General features: G+C 53.1%; 1 protein-coding gene across 1 annotated transcript in view; it reads left to right on the top strand.

Annotated features, from left to right (window-relative positions):
• The first annotated feature begins 5,126 nt into the window (after window positions 1–5,126).
• LOC119319402 overlaps window positions 5,127–5,460 on the top strand; it is a 19,007-nt gene continuing 18,673 nt past the window's right edge. The window contains exon 1 of the mRNA XM_037593884.1: window positions 5,127–5,283. The gene's annotated coding sequence lies outside the window, so the exon portion shown is untranslated. The remainder of the gene's footprint in view (window positions 5,284–5,460) is intronic.

Raw genomic sequence — 5,460 nt, 5'->3', positions numbered from 1 at the left:
ATGGGTGTAGTACAGAGTACATGTGTCTACCATGAGATTGTTCTAATGAATATGAGTTGATCTATTGACTAGCCTGGCCACGATTTATATAGTGTACCGGAGGCCTGGGATTTAGAGAAGTACTTGTCTTATGCGCCACGTCTTGTGGAATCCTCCTTGTATGCATGATGGGTTTCCCAAAGTGGCACATGAGTGAACCACCATGGGGGTCCTCGGCCCGACCCACTGGTCGGGAGATGACATGGGGAGTATCCCCTAGCCCAGGACACCGTCACCTCCCGCAGAGGCAGCCGCGACTCCAGAACCATTTTTGGGAGGAGCTTGGATTGACCAGGATCCCCCTGTTTGTTCTCCAGAAGGGTCGTCCCCTCCTGGTTCTCGGCGGCCGAGGTATTCACCCCGACCATAATGTCATCACCCCCGCCCCCCATGTTCGGCCCGGGAGGGGTCTTCCAGGACAACACCTCTACGGTATCCTCGATGACCAGAGGGGGCGTGGTGCGTGACGTGGTCCCACTCTCCGCTAGCTTGTCTAACGGAGAGTCTTCCTCCAAGATTCGATCGATGGGGAGGTCGTGCGGCAGGCTACGATATTAAAAACATGCATATGGTTAATAATGAACTTAGTTTGAACATGTTGGAGTGTCTTCAGATACGTACCTCTGGGCGGGGGGCTTGGCCCTGGGGTTCCTTCGGGGAACCTCTTTGGAAGCCTTGGACTCCTTGGTGGAGTCCGAGCTGTTGTCAGATAGGGCCACCTTGGCCCTGCATTGTCTCTTCGGAGCGGGAGGAGGCTAGTCCTCCTCGGCGTCCTCTGACGCTGCTCTCTTCCTTGTTCGGGAGGAGTCGCTCTCCTCCCCGTCCTTTCCTTGCTCTCCATCATGAGCGAAGGGGGGTTGGGTTTCCCCGGACTTAGTATCCGGGGGTCCTCTAGGGCGGAGGCCCTCTCGGGCCTCCCTCTTCTCGCCCTTCTTCTTCTCCGACACCTTGTACGGCGCCACGGCCAACATTTCCGTCAGCAGGGCCATCCTGTGGTCCTCGGGCAGTAGGGTCGGGCTATCGATCTGGGCGGCTTTCTTCAGCCAGCTCTGTGCGACGAAGAAGGAGGAGTTAATTTCTTTGTCAGAAAGAAATATCCGAACACAATGATATAACTTATCGTACCTCGCAAGGGGGGTTGGCGGCGTCAAGGACGATATCCTCCGTCTTGGCTGGCCGCTCCTTCCGCGGCTTGAAAACAACCTTCCACAATTTGTCGTGGGAGGTGCGGTAGAAGCGTAGCAGGGTGGTAGGGCCTTCGGGCTTGTAGGACCACATGGGGACATCCCGATCTTGGTAAGGTAGGAGTCACCGGCGAAGCATGATCTGAATCACCTTTGGTAACTCGACCTTCATCTTCAGCATCTTGGATATCCGGCTTTGAAGCGACTCCACCTCCGTGGTCGACCCCCAGTCGAGCCCTTTTCTGGTCTATGAGACCAGCCTCATGGGAGGTACGGATCTAAAAGTAGGGATCTCCGCCCAAGCCTCACCTCGCGGTTCCATGATGTAGAACCACTCGTTCTGCTAGATCTTGACGGTCTCTATGAAAGTACCGTTCGGCCACTCCACTCGGGGGGGATTTTGCTGACCATCGCCCCCTCCCCCTGTAGTCCGCCTGTTGGCCGTCGACAATCTTCTCTTCGGCTTGATGTTGAAGAGCTTGAGTCAAAAGCCAAAGTGTGGCCAGATCTGCAGAAAGGCCTCACAGATAATGATGAAGGCTAAGATGTGTAGGAAGGAGTTAGGGGCGAGGTCATGGAAATCCAGCCCGTAGAAGAACATCAACCCCCTAACAAAGGGGCGGAGAGGGAAACCAAGTCCCTGGATGAAGTGGAGGAGCAATACCATCCTCTCGCCGGGCCTTAGCATGGGGACGACCTGGCCCTCCTCCGGAATGCGGTGGGCGACATTGGCCGGCAGGTAGCCGACACTTTTTAGCGCCAGGATGGCGTCTTCGGTGACACTAGAGGCTTCCCACTTGCCCTTGGAGCCCGAGCCGGCCATGATCGATTGATAAAATGGCCGGAGAAATCTTTTGGAAGGTTGGGTGGATTTGGAGCTGGAGCTTAGAGGTTTGGGAAGGCAATGGCAGGGGAGGAAGAGAGAGCGTACGATGAAAGTTGTGGTGGTTCCTCTTTTATAGGCCGTTGTAATACCAAGAGCCCTTTTACTGTGTCGCGGACCTCATGTCTTCCCGATATAATCGTGTCGTTGTGTGCGCATGGGGTAAGGCGAATCATTGATCATATCCCTTAAAAATAGGGCACGGTCTCCATCTTGATAGGACGTGCCAATGAAAAACTGCCTTGAACCACGTAATTGGCTAGAGGTTATGTCAAGTCGTGGCCTTTCGGTAAAACTTGTCAGACGAAGACACTATTCACACTTGGGCGGCCGGCCTTCGAGGCTAAGTAATACATACACTTCGGAAATCCGGACATAATCCGAATGACATGTGGCCGGACATAGTCAAGCAACCCTTAAGGGTCCGGCTAAGGGTTACTACGAACTTGGCGTAAGCACCATGGAAGGAAGGAACTGGTCCACGAAGCCTATGATTCTCGCGTATACTTCGGCTTCGAAGACTAGTTCAGGGGCTACCGAGGGTGTTCCGGACTAAGGGGTCCTCGGGCTGCCGACCTGTTTCTTATGGGCCGGACTAGTGGGCTACTTATTGATCGACATGAGAAGACCGGCCTTCGGATAATCCCGTGCTATAAAAGGAAGCCTCTGGGGTCTTGACGTATGCTCCAAGTCTTGGTTGACATAGCTCGCGTGCTCATCCTTTGGTGGTAACCGACATATGTAAGCCTAGGTACCCCTGGTGTCTATATAAAATAGAGGGTTTAGTCCGTAGAGGCTAGAACCATCATCCTACTCATATAGGGTTTAGTTCATACGATCTCATGGTAGATCAACTCTGTAATCCTCATATACACACATTAATATAATCAAGCAGGACATAGAGTTTTACCTCTTCGAGAGGGCCCAAACCTGGGTAAATATTGTCCATGCGTACTTTGTTACCCATTGATCCAAGATCCACAGCTCGGGACCCCCTACCCGAGATTCACCGGTTTTGACACCGACAAGGGGAGGGGGTGCCGAGGATAGGCAGGTAAAGTGGTGGTGTGACATGAGGGATCAGTCTTTGTGTCGTGGAGATGCACCACCACATGCTTAATTGACACATACTATTCATGAATTCTTGTACATACAGACCAGGCTACTAGGCCTTTTTATTTGCGACAGGCTATTTGCCTATGTACAAGGACAAACAAACCATATAGGATCCTGCCCTCCTAGGGTTGGGCCTTTGGCGGTCACCCTCCCGCCTAGGCCCAGAGCCAACCCTGCTTAAAAAGACTTGACTATAAATCCTTTTCATACCAACTCTTTCCCATAGCCCCAAACCCCAGCGGCCACCCCAATCCTCGCGATCCCAGACTTCTTCTTCTTTTTCATCCCAGGCGAACACTTGAAGTCTCTGACGCCTCCACCTTCGGTAAGGATTCGCCTCCAGAGAATCTTCATCGCTCAGAGCTTCGCCCTCGGTTACCGTCCTCACCACCCTCAAAGTTTTTTTCCATCGGTGCCACCATAGTCGCCCCCCTGAGTTGGAGCAGATGCGTAGGAGAAAGCGTCCTGTCGTTGATGCTCCTAGTGGATCGGGCCGCCGCCGTAGTGCATGGTAAAATTGCCGCGTTTTCATTCTAACTTGGATCTAGTGTTTTTTTTCATGTTTGTTATGATGTTTATTTTCTTTCCTATGCATCGTCGTATGTTGTTTCTATTATATAGCGGTTGTGGGAGTCGCCGGAAAACCTTCTTGAAGCATAGTCTGAACCATCCGATTCCATGTCCATTCTTTTAGCATCAGCTCAACAAGCACCCACCCGTTGCTGAGAGCACGAGCCTTCGCAAAAATATGATCTAGCTGCTCATTTTAGGGTAGATCCAGCAAGACGTAGGGTAAGACATGCCCCATCCTAAGATCTTTTTTTAGGTGTAACTAGGGATTTTATTGATCAACCAAAGCCGGAGGAATACAAATAATGTCTGGCGGGTTCCCTAGCCACAGATGGCGACCTGTAGGGAGAGACGAGGCTGCCTTTGCCAAGGCATGAGCCTCAAAGTTTGCCTCCCTACCTTCAAAACGAAACTTAACTCCTAAAAAGTCTGTAACTCTATCTTTAATCTCTTGAATTACAAAAGCATAAGAGGAAGAAGACGCCACCCCATGAATATCCGAAACAACCTGCATGCAATCTGAGACTATTATCACATGTGTCAGCATTAGATCTTGATCCAAAGCAAGCGCCTCGTTGCACGCTTGAGCTTCCAAGCTTGGGGCGTCGACTAGTCCTTCGAAAACCACCGTTGAAGATCCAAGGTAGTTTGCCTTCTTTGTCCCGACACACAGCAGCCGATGCACGAGTTCCTCCTTGGCGAGAGATGGTCCCATCTACATTGATCTTCATCGACTCTTCTCCCGGCGGGATCCACCTGCGCGGCCTATGAATCACCGGCTGTGAACGTCGCGTTGGTGCACGTTTGGTAGCGATCTCCAGGTCCTCCAAGTACCTGTTCACAAAACACATCGTAGAAAGTGGGCTTTGGAATTCCTAGTCGTGAATTGCTTTCCTTCTAGCCCACCAGATCGCCCCACCCTAAGATCTAGGTCGAGCCAACATATACCTACCAAAAAAAGGAAACAGACCAAAAGGCCCAGCCCAACTCACCTCGGGCCCACTCTAGCAATCTGGTCTGATCTGTCACCGGCTGCTTGACCGTAATTTCTTTTTAATACTAATATTTAGGCACGTGGTGATGATAAAATACTCTGATGGATACGCCCCATCAACTCCGGTCTAGTAGAATTAATGTCCCTCATTTTTTCCGCTCCCACAATAAATGCACCACAATTATTGCTCAATAAGGACATTATCACATACAAAACCTTTTGGTCCAATGGTGGGGGGTGGGGTAGGGGAGAGACTTGGCATTTACAGCTCACAAGCCACTGCCGCTGTTGTTGCAGTGCCCGTGACGAGATGGCCGCGGCGCGGGCAGAGGGGGGAGGGGGTAACAAGAGCCACGGGGCAGGCGGTGACAACGGCGTTCGCCCCCTCTTTCTCCCGCCGGAGCTCCTCAAAACCCCGTCGCGGCCGCCGCCCGACGCGATCGCGCTAAACCCTAGCCTCCGCCGCCGCGCCCGCCCCGCATTCCCCGCCCGCAGAGGTAACGCTTCCGCCCGACCGCCTCCTCTTCCTCTGTTCCGCGCGCCGTCGCTCGGGGCCTCCCTCCCCTCCGCGGACCCGCCCGTCGGCGCGCCTTCCGCGCGCTCCGGGGAGGGGAACGGCCCGGGAGCAGGGTTCCGTCCCTGGGCAGCGGGCCTCGACTGCGGGCGGATTTTGG

The sequence above is a fragment of the Triticum dicoccoides genome, chromosome 6A (genome assembly GCF_002162155.2).
Source record: "Triticum dicoccoides isolate Atlit2015 ecotype Zavitan chromosome 6A, WEW_v2.0, whole genome shotgun sequence".
NCBI lineage: Eukaryota > Viridiplantae > Streptophyta > Magnoliopsida > Poales > Poaceae > Triticum > Triticum dicoccoides.
The sequence above is the reverse complement of the archived record's forward strand: the minus strand, read 5'-3'. Positions and strand labels throughout refer to the sequence as shown.